This window comes from Elephas maximus, chromosome 11 (genome assembly GCF_024166365.1).
Source record: "Elephas maximus indicus isolate mEleMax1 chromosome 11, mEleMax1 primary haplotype, whole genome shotgun sequence".
Taxonomy (NCBI): domain Eukaryota; kingdom Metazoa; phylum Chordata; class Mammalia; order Proboscidea; family Elephantidae; genus Elephas; species Elephas maximus.
In genome coordinates this window covers 24,828,066-24,850,864 of record NC_064829.1, presented here as the reverse complement: position 1 = coordinate 24,850,864, position 22,799 = coordinate 24,828,066, and positions in this window count along the sequence as shown.

Sequence of the window (22,799 nt, the reverse complement as noted above, 5' to 3'; positions counted from 1 at the left end):
GGCCAATCCCAAGTTCGATTTGTTTGCCAATGTATAATTAGAATCGGATATAATGTAAGATTGTATTTAAGGTGTAGGGCATGTAGTCTCACAAATTCTTTTTCCAATAAACTAGAAGTGAGAGTAACCATCATACCAGGCAGCTTAATCCTGCAAATTGTGGGCACGTTGTATATCTCAGCTTCTGACACTTGGCAGTGTTGACTAAAGAGAAGATGGGAACCTGAGTGATGTGGGGCAGTGGGTTTTGCCTCTGTCACTGTCTGCATCAAGGATGGGGTCCCAAGCATGGTGCCTGTGATAGATGGGTCCTTCTTCTCTGAACTTATCTGCAGATTACACTTCTCAGGCGGTGTCTATTGATTTTGGGGGTCAGCATTAAGCCATTTTCTTGATTATTGCTTGTCAGTGCAGACCTTTTGGAAAGCTTCCCAAGTAGATTACAAAATCAGACCCACAGATTTTTAGTCATTTTTCTATATTGTCTTTGACCTTTCTGTCACCTTTTTGCCTCTTTCCTTCTTTGTATCTGTAGGCTACATGTAGAAAGAAGCACCTGGGCAGAATGCATTCTGTGGTTTATCAACTAATATGGGTTCACACTTAAACAAGATGTAAAGGAAGCAGAGAGAACTGACACATACTGTTTAAGGCTCACTCTGATATTCAGAAGACTTATTCTCTAATTTTGGGTAGACATAACATAGAAGAATTTTATAAGGTCATGATGCAGAACATCTTAATTGGGGTGATTTTACCACTTTTTAGGTGTATTTTAAAAATTTGTTTGGTATTTCTATAGTATTTTTATACTTTAGAAGTCCATATGGATTGTAGTTATTCCTTTTTTTTAAACATGTGCTGATACTGCTATACAAAGATTTCTCAAGGTCAGAGTTATTAGTGGTAGTTAACACATAGCCAGCAACTTTTAAGATACCGGTATTTACTTTTTTAATTTTTTTTTAATTTTATTGTGCCTTAAGTGAAAGATTACAAATCAAGTCAGTCTCTCATACAAAAATTTATATAGACCTTGCTATATACTTTTAGTTGCTCTCCCTCTAATGAGACAGCACACTCCTTCCCTCCACTCTATTTTTGTGTCCACTTGGCCAGCTTCTGACCCTCTCTGCCCCTCTTATCTCTTCTCCAGACAGGAGCTGTCCACATTGTCTCATGTGTCTTCTTGATCCAAGAAGCTCATTCCTCACCAGTATCGTTTTCTATCCCATAGTCCAGTCCAATCCCTGTCTGAAGAGTTGGCTTTGGGAGTGGTTTGTCTTGGGCTAACGGAAGGTTTGGGACCATCATCTCTGGGATCCTTCTAGCCTCAGTCAGATCATTAAGTCTGGTCTTTTTATGAGAGTTTGGGGTCTGCATCCCACTGCTCTCCTACTGCCTCAGGGGTTCTCTGTTGTGTTCCCTGTCAGGGCAGTCATTGGATGTAGCTGGGCACCATCTAGTTCTTCTGGTCTCAGGCTGATGTAGTCTCTGGTTTATGTTTCCCTTTCCGTCTCTTGGGCTCAGAATTACCTTGTGTCTTTGGTGTTCTTCATTCTCCTTTGCTCCAGGTGGGTTGAGACCAATTGATGCATCTTACATGGCCGCTTGCTAGTGTTTAAGACCCCAGGCGCCACTCTCAAAAGTGGGATGCAGAATGTTTTCTTAATAGATTTTATTCTGTCTATTGTCTTACATGTACCCTAAAACCATAGTCCCCAAGCCCCCACCTCTGCTACGCTGGCCTTTGAAGTGTTCAGTTTATTCAGGAAATTTCTTTGCCTTTGGTTTCATCCCGGTTGTACTGACCTCTCCTGTCCTGTGTGTTATCTTTCCCTTCACCTAAAATAGTTGTTATATACTATCTAATTAGGGAAAACGCCTCTGCCTCCCTCCCTCCCCCCTCTCGTAACCATCAAAGAATATTTTCTTCTCTGTTTAAACTATTTTTCGAGTTCTTATGATAGTGGTCTCATACAGTATTTGTCCTTCTGCAGCTGACTAATTTCACTCAGCCTTATGCCTTCCAGATTCCTCTCCATGTTATGAAATGTTTCACAGATTAAGCGTCGTTCTTTATTGATGTGTAGTATTCCATTGTGTGAATATACTGTAATTTATCCATTCATCTGTTGATGGGCATCTTGGTTGCTTCCATCTTTTTGCTATTGTAAACAGTGCTGCAGTGAACATGGGTGTACATATATCTGTTCATATAAAAGGCTCTTATTTCTCTAGGGTGTATTCCAAGGAGTGGGATTGCTGGATCGTTTGGTAGATCTATTTTTAGTTTTTTAAGCAAGCGCCAAATTGATTTCCAAAGTGGTTGTACCATTTTACATTCCCACCAGCAGTGTATAAGTGTTCCAGTCTTTCCACAACCTCTCCAACATTTATTCTTTTGTGTTTTTTGAATTAATGCCAGCCTTGTTGGAGTGAGATGGAATCTCATTTTAGTTTTGATTTGCATTTCTCTAATGGCTAATTGGAAACCCTGTTGCCGTAGTGATTAAGTGCTACGGCTGGTAATCAAAGGGTTGGCAGTTTGAATCCACCAGGCGCTCCTTGGAAACTTTGTGGGGCAGTTCTACTCTGTCCTATGGGGTCGCTATGAGTCGGAATCTGCTCTACGGCACTGGGTTTGGTTTTTGGTTTTAATGGCTTATTATCCTGAGCATTTCCTCTTGTATCTGTTAGCCACCTGAATGTCTCTAGTGAAGTGCCTGTTCATATCATTTGCCCATTTTTTTAATTGGATTATTTGTCTTTTTGTAGTTGAGTTTTTACAGTATTATGTAGATTTTAGAGATCAGAGGTTGATTGGTAATGTCATAGCTAAAAACTTTTTCCCAGTCTGTAGGTAATCTTTTTACTCTTTTGGTGAAGTCTTTGATGAACATTAGTGTTTAATTTTTAGTTATCTAGTTTCTCTCCTGCATTGTTAATAATGTTTTTTATACTGTTTGTGCCATATATTAGGGCTCCTAGCGTTGTCCCTGTTGTTTCTTCCATGATTGTTATCATTTTAGATTTTATATTTAGGTCCTTGATCCATTTTGAGTTACTTTTTGTACATAGTGTGAGGTAGGGGTCTTGTTTAATTTTTTTGCAGATGGATATCCAGTTATGGCAGCACCATTTGTTAAAAAGACTGTCTTTTCCCCATTTAACTGACTTTGGGCCTTTGTCAAATATCAGCTGTTCATATGTGGGTGGATTTATGTCTGGATTCTCAATTTTGTTCTATTGGTCTGTATATCTCTTGTTATTCCAGTACCAGGCTGTTTTGACTACTGTGGCAGTATAATGTTCTAAAATCAGGTAGAGTGAGGCCTCCCACTTTGTTCTTCTTTTTCAGTAATGCTTTACTTCTCTGAGGCTTCTTTCTCTTCCATATGAAGTTGGTGATTTGTTTCTGTATCTCATTAAAAAATGTCGTTGGGATTTGGATTAGAATTGCATTGTATCTACAGATGGCTTTTGATAGAATAGGCATTTTTACAATGTTAAGTCTTCCTATCCGTGAGCAACGTATGTTTTTATACTTAGGTAGGTCTCTTTTGGTTTCTTGCAGTAATGTCCTATAGTTTTCTTTGTATAGGTCTTTTATGTCTCTGGTAAGATTTATTCCTAGGTATTTTATCTTCTTGGAGGCTAGTGTAAATGGTATTAATATGATTTCCTCTTCGATGTTCTTTCTGTTGGTGTAGAGGAATCCAGCTGATTTTTGTATGTTTGTCTTGTATCATTACACTCTGCTGATCTCTTTTGTTAGTTTCAGTAGTTTTCTGGGGATTCCTTAGGGTTTTCTGTGTATAAGATCATGCCATCTGCAAATAGAGATGGCATGATCTTATACATACTTTTACTTCTCCTTATCAGTCTGTATGCCCTTTATTTCTTTATCTAGCCTAATTGCTCTGGCTAGGACCTCCAGCACAGTGTTGAGTAAGAGCGGTGATAAAGGGCATCGTATTCTGATTCCCGATCTCAAGGGAAATGATTTTGAACTCTCTCCATTTAGGGTGATGCTGGCTGTTGGTGTTGTATATATTATGTTGAGGAATTTTCCTTCTGTTCCTATTTTGCTGAGAGTTTGTATCATGAATGGGTGTTGAACTTTGTCAAATGCTTTTTCTGCATCAACTGACAAGATCATGTGGTTGTTGTCTTTTGTTTTATTTATATGATGGATTACATTAATTGTTTTTCTAAGGTTGAATCATCCCTGCATACCTGGTGTGAATCCCACTTGGTCATGGTGAAATATTTTTCTGATATGTCTTTGAATTCTATTGGCTAGAATTTTGTTGAGAATTTTTGCATCTAAGTTCATGAGGGATACAGGTCTGTGATTTTCTTTTTTTGTGGTGTCTTTACCTGGTTTTGGTATCAGGGATATGGTGGCTTCACAGAATGTGTTTGGGAGTATTCCGTCCTTTTCTATGCTCTGAAATACCTTTATTAGTAGTGGTATTAACTCTTCTCTGAAAGTTTGGTAGAACTCTGCAGTGAAGCTGTCCAGGCCAGGGCTTTTTTTTTGTTGGGAGTTTTTTGATTACCTTTTCAATCTCTTCTTCTGTTATGGGTTTATTTAGTTGTTCTACCTCTGTTTGTGTTAGTTTAGGTAGGTAGTGTGTTTCTAGAAATTCAACCATTTCCTCTAGGTTTTCAGAGTTGTTGGAGTACAGTTTTTTTGTGGTATTCTGATATGATTCTTTTAATTTCAGTTGTGTCTGTTGTAATAGCACCCATCTCATTTCTTACTCAGGTTATTTGCATCCTTTCTTGTTTTACTCATGTCAGTTTGGCAAATGTTTTATCAATTTTTGTTAATTTTATCAAAGAACCAGCTTTTGGTCTTGGTAACTCTTTCAGTTGTTTTTCGGTTTTCTATTTCATTTAATTCTGCTCTAATTTTTATTATTTGCTTTCTTCTGGTGCCTGAAGGTTTCTTTTGTTGCTCTCTTTCTATTTGTTCAAATTGTAGGGCTAATTCTTGGATTTTAGCCCTTTTTTTTTTTTTATGTGTGCATTTATTGATATAAATTGTCCTCTGAGCACTGCTTTCGCTGTGTCCCAAAGGTTCTGATGGGAAGTGTTTTCCTTTGCATTGGATTCTATGAATTTCTTCATGTGATCCTCGAAGTCTTCTATAAGCCAGTCTTTTTTGAGCAGGATATTCTTCAGTTTTCAAGTGTTTGATTTCTCTTCCTTGCTTTTTCTGTTTTTTGATTTCTACTTTTATGGCCTTATGATCAGAGAGGACACTTTGCAATATTTCGATGTTTTGGATTCTGCTGTGGCTTGCTTTATGACCTAATATGTGGTCTATTCTAGAGAATTTTCCATGAGCATTGGAAAAGAAAGTATACTTGGCTGCTGTTGGGTGGAGTGTTCTGTATCTGCCCGTGAGGTCAAATTGGTTGATTGTGGCATTTAGATCTTCCATGTCTTTATTGAGCTTCTTTCTGGATGTTCTGTCCTTCACTGAAAGTGGTGTGTTGAAGTCTCCTACTATAATTGTAGAGCTGTGATCTCACTTTTCAATGCTGTTAGAGTTTGTTTTATGTATCTTGGAGCCCTGCATTGGGTGCATAAATATTTGATATGGTTAAATCCTCCTGGTATATTGTCCCTTTAATCATTATATAGTGTCCTTCCTTATCCTTTGTGGTGGATTTAACATTAAAGTCTATTTTGTGAAATATAATATTGCCACTCCTGCTCTTTTTTGATTGTTGTTTGCCTGGTGTGTTTTTTTCTGTCCTTTGAGTTTTAGTTTGTTTGTGTCTCTGAGTCTAAGGTGTGTCTCTTGTAGCCAGAATATAGATTGATTTTGTTTTTTTAATCCATTCTGCCACTCTATCTCTTTACTGGTGCATTTAGTCCATTTAGATTCAGTGTAATTATGGATAGGTGTGAGTTTAGTGCTGTCATTTTGATGTCTCTTTTTGTTTGTTGTTGATAGTTCCTTCTTCCCACTTAATTTTTTGTGCTGAGTAGTTGATCTTTATATATGGTCTTTTCCTCTTATTCATTGTTGATTTTGTTCCTGCTGAGTATTTTTTTCTTGTGTTTATTTTGATGAGTAATGTTAGTCTACTTTGTGGTTACCTTAATATTTACCCTTATTTTTCTATGTTTAAACCTAACTTTTATTTGTATCGCCTTGTCTTCCTATCCATATGAAAGATGTGTGACTACATTTCTTAATTCCTCTTTGTTGTTTTAATGTTGTTTTCTTTTACATAATAACATTGCTGTTTCCCTGTTTTGAGTGTCTTTTTATCTTGGTTAATTTTTTTGATTTCCCTATCTGGGTTGACATCTAATTGCTCTGTCCAGTGTTGTAGTCTTGGGTTGATGTCTGATATTATTGATCAAAAAAAAAAAAACCAGAAAACCAGAAGCCCCCCTTTATTATTTCTCGTAGTTTTGGTTTGGTCTTTACAAATTTCCCTAAACTTCTGTTTATCTGGAAATGTCCTAGTTTCGCTTTCATATTTGAGAGAGAGTTTTGCTGGGTATATGATTCTTGGTTGGCAATTTTTTACCTTCAGTACTTTATATAAGTCATCCTATTGCCTTCTTGCCTGCGTGGTTTCTGCTGAGTAGTCCAAATTTATTCTTATTGACTCTTCTTTGTAAGTGACTTTTTGTTTATTCCTATCTGCTCTTAAAATTCTCTCTTTATCTTTGGTTTTGGCAAGTTGGATTATAGTATTTCTTGGTGACTTTCTTTTAAGATCTACCTTACGTGGAATTCAAAGAGCATCTTGGATAGACATCTTTCACGATATCAGGGAAGTTTTCTGCCAACAAATCTTCAACAGTTCTCTCTGTAGTTTGTTATCTCTCCCTGTTTTAAAAAAAAAAACTCCAATCACTTGTAGGTTATTTGTCTTGATACAGTCCCACGTGATTCTTCAGGTTTCTTCATTTTTTAAAATTCTTCTATCCAATTTTTCTTCAAATATATTGGTGCCATGTGCTTTATCTTCATGGCCACCATTTCTACCTTCCACTTGCTTGATTCTGCTCCTCTGACTTTCCATTGAGTTGTCTAATTCTGTAATTTATTTTTAATCTTCTGAAGTTCTGATTGCTGTCTCTCTGTGGATTCTTGGAGCTTATTAAATTTTTCATTTTGTTCTTGAATTACCTTTGTAATGTCTTCAACTGCTTTATTTTTGTGTTCCTAGGGTTATTCTGCATGTTGCATGATCTCCTTCCTAATCTTGATCCTGATGTCTTGAAGAGTTTTGTATATTAATCTTTTATATTGTGCATCTAGTAATTCCACGATGGCACCTTCATCCAGAAGATCCCTTGATTCTTTGTTTTGCAAGCTTGTTGAAGTGGTCATGGTGTGCTTTTTTTTCTTTTTTATAATTTTTATTGTGCTTTAAGTGAAAGTTTACAAATTAAGTCAGTCTCTCACATAAAAACTTATATACACCTTGCTACACACTCCCAGTTACTCTCCCCCTAATGATACAGTCCGCTGCCACCCTCCACTCTCTCTTTTCGTATCCATTTTGCCAGCTTCTAACCCCCTCTACCCTCTCATCTCCCCTCCAGGCCGGAGATACCAATATAGTCTTAAGTGTCCACCTGACCCAAGAAGCTCACTGCTCACCAGCAACCCTCTCCAACCCATTGTCCAGTCCAATCCATGCCTAAAGAATTGGCTTCAGGAATGGTTCCTGTCCTGGGCCAACAGAAGGTCTGGGGGCCGTGACCAATGGGGTCTTTGTAGTCTCCGTCAGACTATTAAGTCTGGTGTTTTTATGAGAATTTGGGGTCTGCATCCCACTGCTCTCCTGCTCCCTCAGGGGTTCTCTGTTATGTTCCCTGTCAGGGCAGTCATCGGTTGTAGTCGGGCACCATGTAGTTCTTCTGGCCTCAGGATGATGTAGTCTCTGGTTCATGTGGCCCTTACTGTCTCTTCGGCTCGTAATTACATTGTGTCATTGGTGTTCTTCATTCTCCTTTGATCCAGGTAGGTTGAGACTGATTCATGTATCTTAGATGGCTGCATGCCAGCATTTAAGACCGCACCCACCACTCTCCAAAGTGGGATGCAGAATGTTTTCTTAATAGATTTTATTATGGCAATTGACTTAGATGTCCCCTGAAACCACGGTCCCCAAACCCCTGCCCCTGTTAAACGCTGGCCTTTGAAGCATTCAGTTTATTCAGGAAACTTCTTTGCTTTTAGTTTAGTCCAATTGTGCTGACCTCCCCTGTATTGTGTGTTGTCTTTCCCTTCACATAAAGTAGTTCTTTTCAGCACTGGGTTTTTTTTTGTTATCTAATACCCCTCTCCTGCCCTCCGTCCTTTCCCCCTCTCATTACCACAAAAGAGTGTTTTCTTCTCAGTTTGAACTGTTCCTCGAGTTCTTTTAGTAGTGGTCTTATACAATATTTGTCCTTTTACAACTGACTAATTTCACTCAGCCTAGTGCCTTCTGGGTTCCTCCATGTTATGAAATATTTCACAGATTCATCACTGTTCTTTATCGATTCGCAGTATTCCATTGTATGAATATACTATAATTTATTCATCCATTCATCCGTTGATGGGCACCTTGGTTGCTTCCACCTTTTTGCTGTTGTAGTGCTTCAACAGACATGGGTGTGCTTATAGCTGTTCATGTAAAGACTCTTATTTCTCTAGGATATACTCCAAGGAGTGGGGTTGCTGGGTCGTATGGTAGTCCTATTTCTAGCTTTTTAAGGAAGCACCAAATCGATTTCCAAAGTGGTTGTACTTTTGACATTCCCACCAGCAGTGTATAAGTGTTCGAATCTCTCCATAGCCTCTCCAACATTTATTATTTTGTGTTTTTGGATTAATGCCAGTCTTGTTAGAGTGAGATGAAATCTCATTGTAGTTTCGATTTGAATTTCTCTAATGGCTAATGATCTTGAACATTTCCTCATGTATCTGTTAGCTACCTGAATGTCTTTTTAGTGAAGTGTCTGTTCATATCTTTTGCCCATTTTTTAATTGGGTTATTTGTCTTGTAGTTGAGTTTTTGCAGTATCGTGTAGATTTTAGAGATGAGTTGCTGATCAGAAATGTCATAGCTAAAAACTTTTTCCCAGTCTGTAGGTAGTCTTTTTACTCTTTTGGTGAAGTCTTTGGATAAGCATAGGTGTTTGATTTTTAGGAGCTCCCAGTTATCTAGTTTTTCTTCTGCATTCTTAATTGTGTTTTGTATACTGTTTATGCCGTGTATTAGGGCCACTAATGTTGTCCCTATTTTTTGTTCCGCTATCTTTATCGTTTTAGATTTTAAATTTAGGTCTTTGAACCATTTTGAGCTCGTTTTTGTGCATGGAGTGAGGTATGGGTCTTGTTTCATTTTTTTGCAGATGGATATCCAGTTGTGCCAGCACCGTTTGTTAAAAAGATTGTCTTTTCCCCCAGTTAACTGTTTTGGGGCCTTTGTCAAATATCAACTGCTCATATGTGGGTGGATTTATGTCTGGATTCTCAATTCTTTTCCATTGGTCTGTGTATCTGTTGTTGTACCAGTACCAGGCTGTTCTGACTGCTCTGGCAGTTTCATGGTGTGCTTCTTTATGTAATTTGATATTGACTGTTGTCTCCGAGCCATCTATAAGTTATTGTATTTGTTCAGTTAATGTTACCTTACTGTATCATAGCTTCTTTCTTTGTTTTGTTTTGATATGTCCAGCTAGGTTGCTTGAGTGAGGTAGCTTTGATTATTTTTGTCTTTAAAGCTCTAATGTCTTGTCACCAGATGGCTAGAGCTTTTATCAGGTATATCAGCCTAGGAGTCCTTTTGCTTTTCTTGTATGGGTTCGACCCAGGTGTCCTGGTAGTTGGTCATCAAGTGTGTGGTACAGGCTCTGTTGTGCAGCCTTACAGGGGCAGGGGTGATTGGTGTAGGTACCAGTACCTGTTTGCAGCAGGCGGTCATACTCTGTGCAAGGCAATGGGCTGAGAACTGTCCCCCTAGTGTCTGTGAGGAACGCGCATCCCTATTCCCTAGAGTGCACAGGTGGGTGGGTTCTGCAGATGGACCATGGGCACCCAGTGCTTTTGGTTGTAAAGACTAGGAAGTAGCAGTTATCCTTGGACCTCTGTCCCGGGCGGCTGGGTGATCTGAGTGGAACCACCAGTTCTTAGGCCCTTGATGTGAGTAGGTGGGCATCCTGTTTAATAGGCAAAGTGATGACAAATATCAGACGCCTATCTCTCCACCACAGAGCAGAAACAGTTGCAGTCTGCCAACAAGGGCGTGTTCTCCTGAAATAGTCCCACACAGGTCCATGCCAGGCGGAAAGGTATTCAAAGTCCCTGGACCATTTATGCCTGGACAGGAGCCGCTTCTGTCCTGAGCTCCCCAGGTTAGTGGAACTAGCAGAATATCTTTTTCTCAATTGTGAATTTATTCCTTCTCCAAGGCTGGGAGAATGGTTCAGGGCGCAGAGCAGGACCTATCTCAGGCCCAGGGAAATCGACAGCTACCGAAGCCCGCTTGGAGGCTGGCGGTGCAGTAAAATATACGCAAGTACTTATCTTTTGCTGAGTGCAGTTCTTCTTTGATTCTGGAGGTGTGAGTAAGCTGTGTGGCTGGGTGCTTCTGCTTGAGGAAACTGCGTCCTCAGTCCCTGGGAATGGTGCCTGTGGGCTCCCGGCCACTAAAGTCTGGCAACTGCTCCCTGCTCCTGAACTGTCTCTCCCTCCCCCTGCCTCTCAGTTCATTTCTCAGCTTTGCCTTTGATGTTCAGGGCTCCTAGCTTGTCATAAATATAATAGTTTCACTTGTTTTTTGGGTCTTTGTTGTAAGAGGGTTCAGTGGAAGTGTCTGACTACTCCGCCATCTTGGCACCACCTCCCAAGTGGTCTGTTTGTATTTTAAAATAATTTTTTCTTTTTTTTATTGTGCTTTAAGTTAAAATTTACAATTCAAGTCAGTTTCTCATACAGAATCTTATACACACATTGTTATATATCCTGTTTGCTCTCCTTATAATGTGATAGCACAGTCCTCTTCTCCACCCTGTATTTCCCATGTCTGTTCAGTTCCTGTTGCTGTCTGCCTTCTCATCCCACCTCCAGACAGGGGCTGCCCACTTAATCTCATGTACCTGCTCGAGCTAAGAAGCCCACTCCTCACCAGCAGCATTTTCTGTCGTATAGTCCGGTGTAATCTTTGTCTGAAGTGTTGGCTTCAGGATTGGTTTTGGTTTTGAGCTAACAGGGAGTCCAAGGGCCATGTCCTCTGGGGTTCTTCCAGTCTCAGTCAGGCCATTAAATCTGGTCTTTTTATTAAAATTTGAGTTCTGCACCTCACTTTTCTCCTGCTCCATCAGGGACTCTCTGTTGTATTCCCTGTTATGGCGGTCGTTCGTGGTAGCCGGGCACCATTTAGCTCTTCTGGTCTCAGGCCGATGGAGTCACTGGTCTGTGTGGCCCTTTCTGCCTCTTGGGCTCATATTTTCTTTGTGTCTTTAGTGTTCTTCATTTTCCTTTGTTTCAGATGGGTTGGGACCAATTTATGCATCTTAGATTAAAATAATCCTTTAATTAAATGAAAACATTGTGTTCTGCAAACCAAAAACCAAACCCACTGCTCTCAAGTGAATTCTGACTCATAGCAACCAGATAGGACAGAGTAGATCTGCCCCAGTGGGTTTCCAAGGCTGTAAATCTTTATGGACACAGACTGCTTCATCTTTCTCCCGTGGAGCGGCTGGTGGGTTTGAACCGCTGACCTTTTGGTTGGCAGCTGAGTGCTTTAACCACTGGGCCACCAGGCTCCTTGTGTTTTGCAAGTAATCAACTATTCAGAATTTCTTTAATAGAAGGAAGGGTTTAAAGGGAGGCAAAACTACTGATATTCTGAGTACTTCAGTGTATCATATAAAGAAAAATTCCTATGAAGGGTCTTCTTAAGGTTAGCTGAATAAAATCTACTCTGTAAATTCTGCTTTGGCTATATTACCTAAAAGAATTTTCATTTTTTCAGATGTAAGCATAGTGAAAGTTGACATTTTGCTAGCTTTTGAGAAGATGGCAGCTGTTGAGCTTCTTACTACTAAATTATATGCAATCAGTTGTGATGAAAATGAACTCGAAATAAATGGTTATGGCTGACAATATGCGTTAAAAAAAAGAAAACAAAAAACCCTCAAGAACAAAGCCACTTATACAGTTAGGTGGCACTGGTTCCTTTTTCTTTTCAAAAGTTTGAGTAAGTGTAATTAAAATATAAAGAGGTTTGACGTGGCGCTATTTAGATTTTGCCAGATTTAAAACAAATAGTAAAAATAAATTAGAAGCCAGTCTGAGGTAAAGAAGCAGCCCCCACACGATATTGAAGTGCGTCTTTTATCCCATCAGCAGAGAGTGATTGGCTGTTAGGGTTACTAAACAAACCTTTGGGTGCTCACCAGGGCTGCTCAGGTAGGCTCTAGGGCCCCAAGGCCCTGTGTCATCAGGGGCCAAGCAGATAACGGGTGAGTGAAGCGGCCTGGGTGGGATGGGCGGGGCAGCAGGGTGGTGCTGCCCATGGGGTACGCCTGACAGGGCTTCTGATGGACTGGGGTTTCTGGAGCCCTACAGGAGTTTGACTTCTTTGTCGTCCGGCTTTATGTTTTTTTCCTCCGTAAGGAGTCAGAAATCCGATTTTTAAACATGTGTGTGTTATTTCCAAGGTTTTAAGGTATTGTGAGGTTTTTTTTTTATTGAAATGTGTCTGCAGGTTGGGTGGGGTATACTGGCCAGTCCGAGACTATGCCATATGCATGACCCAAGGCAGGAAGGGGAGAGCTGAGGAGGGAAAAAGCGCTATTCCAGAAAGTTGAGGGCACCTGTCTTTACTTTGCATATATGGCATGTAAAGAAGCTGGTAGTGGGCTCAGCTGCATGAAAGGGGCGTTCACTTGGCACGTGCCCAGGCTGCCCTAGTCCTGGCTGTGCCTTCTGAATTTGGGAGGAGGCTATGCATGCCACTCAACACCCTGCTTGCAACGCATAAAGCAGTTCTTGCTCCATCTGCCAGGGAGGAAGGGCAAACCTTTTCTTTGTTCCAACATGCCACTCTCTCTGACCTTTCTCAGAGCCTTCCTTACAGAATGATCCCCCCTTTTCTGTCCTCTGAACTCAGAACGCTTAGTATCTATAGCAGAGGTTCACACATCTTGGGCTTATCGAGAGTTGTCAACTTTTCATTTTCCATGAACAGACAAAACAAACAAGCTACTATATATGTAGCCTCCTTTTAAGAAGGTCCTCTCAACACTGAAAATGTAGGAAGGGAATCATCTCAGAGTAGTGGATTTTTCTTTCCAAGACAGGACAGGCAGCAGTCTTCAGAAAACCAAGAAGAAGAGTCATTATGAAACTTCTCAGATGAAAAATATTTTAATATAAATTTTTAAATGATTTTTATGATCTCATACTGTGAATAACTGTTTTCTTGATATGGCTTTTTCAATTTGGGCTCTTTGGACAGTGATGTTAAAAATAAATTGTTATGGTGTATATATATTTTTTAATATGACAACTGTTGAAAACAGCCCCCTTACACATAGGCGTTGGCAAAAAGGGGCAACAGTCCTGGGGTCTGTTCAGTTTGTTGTGCTTGGCATAAAATAGACTGCTTGCAATTCTTAGCCATTTTTAAAATGAAATGCATTTATTTGTATTTAATAATGCTTGTCCCCCAGTATCTTGCAGGGAGGTGTTCAGAGAATGACAGGCATTTTCTCTATTTTGGTCTTCCCTGTTGAGTGGGCTTGTTGCTGACTTACCTCAGTCCTTCCCTGTGATTGGTCCTACCACTTGCTGTACTTCTTTCCTCTTTCTTTGGTGTCTCAGTCCATCTTAGCTTCTTCTTAGTCTGTTTGGTTCCTCCACTCATTCATTGTCAGCATTTTTTACTTTCTCAGATCCCTAAACATTTTTACACTTTAAACATTTACATGTTTGCCTGCCTGCCTTTGTCTCATGGCTCAGCCATTTACTAGTGGTGTGAACTTAGCCAACTTATTTTTGCTGTAAGATGAGGATGACAGTAGTGTTGTTGTAATGATTAAATGACTCTGTAAACATAAAGCATCTAGAACATAGTATGTGGACAGATGTCAGAAACTGATTGTTAGTGGTTACAGACACTCTGGTAATATTGCTCCAAATGGGCGATATATTTAGTCACACACTACAGAAATTACATGCTTTTTCCTCAAAAGAATAAGTAAATACCTGGTGAGAAACATTTTCTTAGGAAAGGTCACCTTTGCCTATCAGTCACAGGAGTGGTTTTCCCATGATCACCAGGCATTTCCTTATTAGTGGGCTGGAGCACGTGTGCAGAATCCATACCCTCTAGAAATGTACTTGTAGGGGGAGCAATTTGGACTAGCCTGGGTGGAGTGAGAGGGATGCTGTGACCTAGTGGGTAGTGGCAGATCATGCATCTGGGTATGGGGCTGCAAAAGGGGCAGCCCTGACCTCTCCCCTAAGTGGCACCTTGCACTCAGAGCTGCACTGCTCAGAAGCCTGAGGCCCTGAGTCATCAACCTAAAGTAAGGTTTTTCATCAGGAATTGACCAGGAGGGAGTAAACCAAAAGCAAAGAAAATTCCTCAATACAACCAAAAGCTTCGAAGGTCAGAGTAGCAGGGATGGGGGTCTGGGGACCATGGTTACAGGGAACATCTAGGTCACTTGGTATAACAAAAGGTATTAAGAAAACAGTCTGCATTCCACTTTGGCGAGAGGTGTCTGGGGTCTTAAACACTAGCAAGCGGCCATCCAAGATGCATAAATTGGTCTCAACTCACTTGGAGCAAAGGAGAATGAAGAACACCAAAGACACAAGATAAATATGAGCCACATAAACCAGAGACTCCATCAGCCTGAGACCCAAAGAAGTAGATGATGCCTGGCTACTACTGATGACTGCCCTGACGGGGAACACAACAGTGAATCCCTGATGGAGCAGAACAGTGGGATGCAGATCTTAAATTCTTCTAAAAAGACCAGGCTTACTGACTTGATTTGTAAACTCTCACCTAAAGCACAATAAATAAATTTTAAAAAAAGAAAAAAAAGAAAAATTGACCAGGAGAGAGGTGGCAGGCCAGACTGGTCTTTGTGGATAGGCTCTCCTTGAGGCTTCCACTTATCCATGGGGCCGCACAGTAACTGTTTACAGATTGTCTGAATGCTATTGAAGGATTTGTTTAATCTTAGAAAAGAAGAGGCCCTATTTGAATCCTCATTTGGAGATACCTTCTCATGACTTACAGGCTTAAACAACTAAAATTTCCATTTCAGAATTTGGGCCATCTTCATTAACTATCACAAGATCAGAACTGTATTCTTGTTTCTTAATCCATATGAATTGAATTGTTTTTTAGCCCTGGGGAGAAAAAAATCATTGATTAATATGCATTGTCGTTTGCCAGTTTTAGTACTGGAAGTACTTGGGTTCAAATCTCTGTCTTGCTCGGTATTTATTATAAGACCCTGGGAAAGAAAAAATATTATCGTACCGTTTTTTTTTTCCTGCTTCTTTATTGCAGTAATATCCTTCGGGGGTAAGTTATAAAAATAACCAAAAGGAGGACTGCATATAGAACACCCATATGACATTGTGATGGATTTAGGTGCTTTGGAGCAAAAATAATAGTCACTTTTCAGTTTTTACAGTGTTTAATTGTGATTTTCCTCCTCCCAAAGTGAAAGTTACCTCAGCTTTTCAATGGCTGCTGCTACTGTATTTTTGAGTCTCGTGATTAGAATTAATACACCAAACATATCGCAGTGTGTATTTTTAACACTGAGAAGAGTAAACTGGGAATTTAGGCATATGTGTCACAAGTTTTGTGTCACGCACATCATTTTATTAATCATAAACTTTAAAACCCAAAGAGAAATTATCCTTGGGCTGAATTTACCTTTTTGCTTTATGTATATCTTCACACTTTACACACATTTTCCTTTTTTCTCCTTTATGTGAGAAATCAGAGTGAGATAATTATTTTGGCCATTTTAACCAAAACAAAACAAAACAAAAAACCCCACCCCTCCTGCAACAAAAAGAAAAAGAAAAAAAAAAAAAAACCCAGAAGAGAAGAATGTTTGGTGAAATGTGTGGAAAGCAGAATATGGTGGATTGGAATTCAGACGAATGGTCAGCTAACCTTCTGAGTCTTACAGTGGAAGAAAGGAAGCTGTTGGTTCATGAACAGGGATCATTTGTCAGTATGGTAGGTGACCCTGGAAGCAACAGCCTCATAATAATATTTTATAAAGTAATGGGGCAGACATTCAGGAAAGGAATCTACGTGTGTATCTCAAGGTATTGAGAATAAATAATTTTGTAAACCATGAACTACGTTCTTCTGTGTATTGAAGGGAGTCTACATTTAGTCTCACGAAGTTACATTTGCCATGTTTTAAGCAAATGATCTTTCACTCTGTCTCATATAGTCCCATGTGTGTGCACTAAGGAATCTTGAAAACAGCATGCGTGTGGGAGATTTAAGGCCAGTTCATTCTTGGTGGTGAGGTGGGATCTCTGATCTCTCTCTCTCTTGCTCGCTCACTCATGCTCCCTCTCTCTCTCTCGTAGGAGTTTCTGTTTTTTGTTTTTTGTAGATTTACAGAGTTGATGGGTTAGGTAAATGCAGTGGCATTATTTCAGGTGCCTAGTTGGTTTGTGTGTTAGGTGCTGTTCTGGGTGCTTGAGTCCATCAGAAAACAGAACAGGCGAAGATCCCTGTGGAGCATCCATCCCAGTGGGGGAGAGGGAGGTGGTAATGGACAAACATAATAAGTAAATTGTTTATTATTTTAAAAGGTGATAAATATTATATAAAAGTAAAAGAGCAGTGATACAGGATAAGTACAGGGGGCTCTGGGCTAGTGACAGATTGCTGTGTTAGAGCGGGTAGTCAGGCATAGGCCCCTGTGAGAGGTGACAGTTGAGCACAGTGCAAAGAGCTCCAGACAGAGGGAGCAGCCAGCAGAATGAGCTAAGGCTGGAGGGTGAGTGCTGGAGGAGCAGCAAGTAGACCATTGAGAAGGAGGTGATGAGGTCAGAGAGATTGGGGGCTGAGGGAGGAGAAGATTATGTGGGTGTGTATAAAAAATAAATAAATAATTATATACATATTTTTATAAGCCTGGGGAGGAGATTGCTTTTCCTCTGACATGGGGAGTCCTGCAGGGTTTGAACAGAGGGTTGGCATGGACTGACTTATGCTTTAGAACGATCACTCTGCCTGCGGAACGGAGAATAGGGCTAAGGGATAACCTGTTAGGAAGTACTAATCATAGTCTGGGCAGGAGCTGATGCAGCTCTGTCTAGGGTGGTAGCAATGTAAGCGGTGAGGAACAGTTGTATTCTGGATCTATTTTGAAAGTAGAGACAATGGGATTTCCTGATGGTTTGGTTGTGGATGAGAGAGAAAGAAAGAAGTTAGCCATTATCCCAAGGATTTTGGCTTAAGCAACTGGCAGAGAGTTGCTACCTGAGATGGAGAAGGTCTTGCGTGGGGCAGGTGACTGTGGTGAGAATAACATGAGTTAGCACAGGTGAAGGACTTACAATGAGGCAGTGGTGGTTCAGTGGTAGAATTCTTGCCTTCCATACAGGAGACCCAGGTTTGATTCCAGCCAGTGAACCTCAAGCTTAGCTGGCACCTAGCTGTCACTGGAGGCCTGAGTGTTGCTGTGATGCTGAACAGGTTTCAGTGGAGCTTACAGACTGAGAGGACTAGGAAGAAAGGCCTGATGATCTACATCCAAAAATCAGCCCATGAAAATCCTATGGATCACAATGGTTTGATCAGCAACCGATCATGGGAATGGTGCAGGACCCAGAAGCATTTTGTTTTGTTGTGCATGGGGTTACCAAAAGTCAGAAGTCTTTATTTTTATTTTTCATCAAAGCGGTACCTACTACAACAAATGGAAGAGTCCAGAAAAGCTTGTGATAACAAACAATAGTTCATGTCCAGCCTTCACTATTCCCAGTTTCCCCATTCCCTGAGGGTAGCCTTCTTTCTGTGTGTCTTCTGGTTACCTCCTCTTCCCTCCCCTCTTTCTTTCTTTCTTTTTTTTTTTTTTTAATAATTTTTATTGTGGTTTAAGTGAAAGCTTACAAATCAAGTCAGCCTCTCACATAAAAACCTATATACAACTTTGCTACATATTCCCATTTACTCTTCCGCCCATGAGACAGCCTGCTCCCTCCTTCACTCTTTCTTTTTGTGTCCATTTGCCAGCTTCTAAGCCCTTATACCCTCCCATCTCCCCTCCAGGCAGGAGATGCCAACATAGTCTCAAGTGTCCACCTAATCCAAGTAGCTCACGCCTCACCAGCATCCCTTTCCAACCCATTTTCCAGTCTAATCCATGTCTGATGAGTTGGCTTCAGGAATGGTTCATGTCGTGGGCCAACAGAAGCTCTAGGGGCCATGACCACCGGGGTTCTTCTAGTCTGGTCTTTTTATGAGAATTTGGGGTCTGCATCCCACTGCTCTCCTGCTCCCGCAGGGGTTCTCTGTTGTGTTCCCTGTCAGGACAGTCATCAGTTGTGGCTGGGCACCATCTAGTTTTTTTTGGTCTCAGAATGATATAGTCTGTGGTTCATGTAGCCCTTTCTGTCTGTTGAGCTCGTTATTATCCTGTGTCCTTGGTGTTCTTCATTCTCCTTTGATCCAGGTGGGTTGAGACTCATTGATGCATCTTAGATGGCTGCTTGTTAGCGTTTAAGACCCCAGATGCCACTCTTCAAAGTGGGATGCAGAATGTTTTCTTAATTGATTTTATTATGCCCGTTGACTTAGATGTCCCTTGAAACCATGGTCCCCAAACCCCTGCCCCTGCTTCGCTGATCTTCAAAGCATTCAGTTTATTCAGGAAACTGCTTTGCTTTGGTTTAGTAGTTGTGCTGACCTCCCCTGTATTGTGTGCTGTCTTTCCCTTCAACTAAAGTAGTTCTTATCTACTATCTAATAAGTGAATGCCCCCTCCCACCCTCCCTCCCTCCCTCCCTTCCTCCCCCCTCTCGTAACCAGAAAACAATGTTTTCTTCTCAGTTTAAACTATTTTTTAAGTTCTTATAATAGTGGTCTTATACAATATTTGTCCTTTTGCAACTGACTAATTTCACTCAGCGTAACGCCTTCCAAGTTCCTCCATGTTATGAAATGTTTCACAGATTCCTCACTGTTCGTTATCGATGCGTAGTATTCCGTTGTGTAAATATACCATAATTGATTTACCCATTCGTCCGTTGATGGGCACCTTAGTTGCTTCCATTTTTTGCTGTTGTAAACAGTGTTGCAATAAACATGGGTGTGCATATATCTGTTCGTGTAAAGGCTCTTATTTCTCTAGGATATATTCTGAGTGGGATTGCTGGATTGTATGGTAGTTCTATTTCTAACTTTTTAAGCAAGCGCCAAATCGATTTCCAAAGTGGTTGTACCATTTGACATTCCCACCAGCAGTGTAGAAGTGTTCCAATCTCTCCACAGCCTCTCCAGCATTTATTCTTTTGTGTTTTTTGGATTAATGCCAGCCTTGTTGGAGTGAGGTGAAATCTCGTTGTAGTTTTGATCTGCATTTCTCTAATGGCTGATGATCGTGGACATTTCCTCATATATCTGTTAGCTACCTGAATGTCTTCTTTAGTGAAGTATCTATTCATATCCTTGGCCCATTTTTTAATGGGGCTATTTGTCTTTTTGAGGTTGAGTTTTTGCAGTATCATGTAGATTTTAGAGAATCAGGCGCTGATCAGAAATGTCATAGCTAAAAACTTTTTCCCAGCCTATAGGTGGTCTTTTTACTCTTTTGCTGAAGTCTTTGGATGAGCATAGGTGTTTGATTTTTAGGCGCTCCCAGTTATCTAGTTTTTCTTCTATATTCTCTATAATGTTTTGTATACTGTTTATGCCATGTATTAGGGCTTCTAAAGTTGTCCCTATTTTTTCTTCCATGATCTTTATCCTTTTAGATTTTATATTTAGGTCTTTGTTCCATTTTGAGTTAGTTTTTGTACACAGAGTGAGGTATGGGTCTTGTTTCATTTTTTTGCAGATGGGTATCCAGTTATGCCAGCACCATTCGTCAAAAAGACTGTCTTTTCCCCCAGTTGACTGTTTTGGGGCCTTTGTCAAATATCAACTGCTCATATGTGGATGGATTTATGTCTGGATTCTCAATTCTATTCCATTGGTCCATGTATCTGTTGTTGTACCAGTACCAGACTGTTTTGACTACTGTGGTTGTATAATAGTTTCTAAAATCAGGTAAAGTAAGGCCTCCCACTTTGTTCTTCTTTTTCAGCAATGCCTTATTTATCCGGGGCCTCTTTCCCTTCCATATGAAGTTGGTGATTTGTTTCTCCATCTCATTAAAGGATATTGTTGGGATTTGGATGGGAATTGCAATAAATGTATAGATCGCTTTTGGTGGAATAGACATTTTTATAGTGTTAAGTCTTCCTATCCACGAGCAAGGTATATTCTTTCACTTATGTGAGTCTGTTTTGGTTTCTTGCGGAAGTGTACTGTAGTTTTCTTTGTATAAGTCTTTTACATCTCTGGTAAGATTTATTGCTAAGTATTTTATCTTCTTGGGGGCTATTGTAAATGGCATTGATTTTTTTAAATTTCCTCTTCGATGTTCTTTTTGTTGGTGTAGAGGAATCCAACTTATTTTTGTATGTTTATCTTGTATCCCGATACTCTGCTGAACTATTAGCTTCAGTAGTTTTCTGGATGATTTCTTAGTGTTTTCTGTGTATGAGATCATGTCATCTGCAAATAGAGATACTTTTACTTCCTCATTGCCAATCTGGATGCCCTTTATTTCTTTATCTAGCCTAATTGCTCTGGCTAGGACTTCCAGCACCATGTTGAATAAGAGTGGTGATAAAGGACATCCTTGTCTGGTTCCCAGTCTCAGTGGGAATGCTTTCAGGCTCTCTCCATTTAGGGTGATGTTGGCTGTTGGCTTTGTATAAATGCCCTTTATTATGCTGAGGAATTTTCCTTCTATTCCTATTTTGCTGAGAGTGTTTTTTATTATGAGTGAGTGTTGAACCTTGTCAAATGCCTTTTCTATATCAATTGATAAAATCATGTGATTCTTGTCTTTTGTTTTATTTATGTGGTGGATTCCATTAATTGTTTTTCTAACGTTGAACCATCCCTGCATACCTGGTATGACTCCCACTTGGTCATGGTGAGGTATTTTTTTGATACGGTGTTGAATTCTATTGGCTAGAATTTTGTTGAGGATTTTTGCATCTACATTCGTGAGGATATAAGTCTATAATTTTCTTTTCTTGTGGTGTCTTTACCTGGTTTTGGTATCAGGGATATGGTGGCTTCATAGAATGAGTTTGGTAGTATTCCGTCCTTTTCTATGCTCTGAAATACCTGTAGTAGTAGTGGTGTTAACTCTTCTCTGAAAGTTTGGTAGAACTCTGCAGTGAAGCCATCAGAGCCAGGGCTTTTTTTTTTTTTTGTTGGGAGTTTCTTGATTACCTTTTCAGTCTCTTCTTTTGTTATGGGTCTATTTAGTTGTTCTACCTCTGTTGTGTTAGTTTAGGTAGGTGGTGTGTTTCTAGGAATTCATCCATTTCTCCTGTGTTTTCGAATTTGTTTGAGGATAGTTTTTCATAGTAATCTGCCATGATTCTTTTAATTTCAGTTGGGTCTGTTGTAATATCGCCCCTCTCATTTCTTATTACAGTTATTTGCTTCCTCTCCTGTTTTTCTTTTGTCAGTTTGGCCAGTAGTTTAACAATTTTGTTGATTTTTTCAAAAAACCAGCATTTGGTCTTGTTAGTTCTTTCAGTTGTTTTGCTTTTTCTATTTCATTTAATTCTGCTCTAATTTTTATTATTTGTTTTCTTCTGGTGCCTGTGGGTTTCTTTTGTTGCTCTCTTTCTATTTGTTCAAGTTGTATGGATAATTCTTTGATTTGGGCCCTTTCTTCTTTTTGGATGTGTGCATTTATTGATATACATTGTCCTCTGAGCACTGCTTTTGCTCTGTCCCAAAGGTTCTGATAGGAAGTGTTTTCATTCTCATTGGATTCTATGAATTTCTTTATTCTATCCTTAATGTCTTCTATAATCCAGTGTTTTTTGAGCAGGGTATTTTTTCAGTTTCCAAATGTTTGATTTCTTTTCCCTGTTACTGATTTCCACTTTTATGGCTTTATGGTCAGAGAAGATGCTTTGTAATGTTTCAATATTTTGGATTCTGCTAAGGCTTGCTTTATGACCTAATATGTGGTCTGTTCTAAAGAATGTTCCATGTGTACTAGAAAAGAAGGTATACTTGGTTGCTGTTGGATGGAATGTTCTGTATATGTCTACGAGGTCAAGTTGATCGATAGTGGCATTTAGATATCCATGTCTATATTGAGCTTCTTTCTGGATATCCTTCCTGTCCTTCACTGAAAGTGGTGTGTCGAAGTCTCCTACTATTACCGTGGAGCCGTCTATCTCACTTTTCAGTGCTGATAGAGTTTGTTTTATGTATGTTGCAGCTCTGTCATTGGGTGCATAAATATTTACTATGGTTATATCTTCTTGGTGTATTGTCCCTTTAATCATTATGTAGTGTCCTTCCTTATCCTTTATGATGGATTTAACTTTAAAGTCTATTTTGTCAGAAATTTATATTGCCACTTCTGTTCTTTGTGGTTTGTTGTTTTCCTGATATATTTTTTCCATCCTTTGAGTTTTAGTTTGTTTGTGTCTCTAAGTCTGAGGT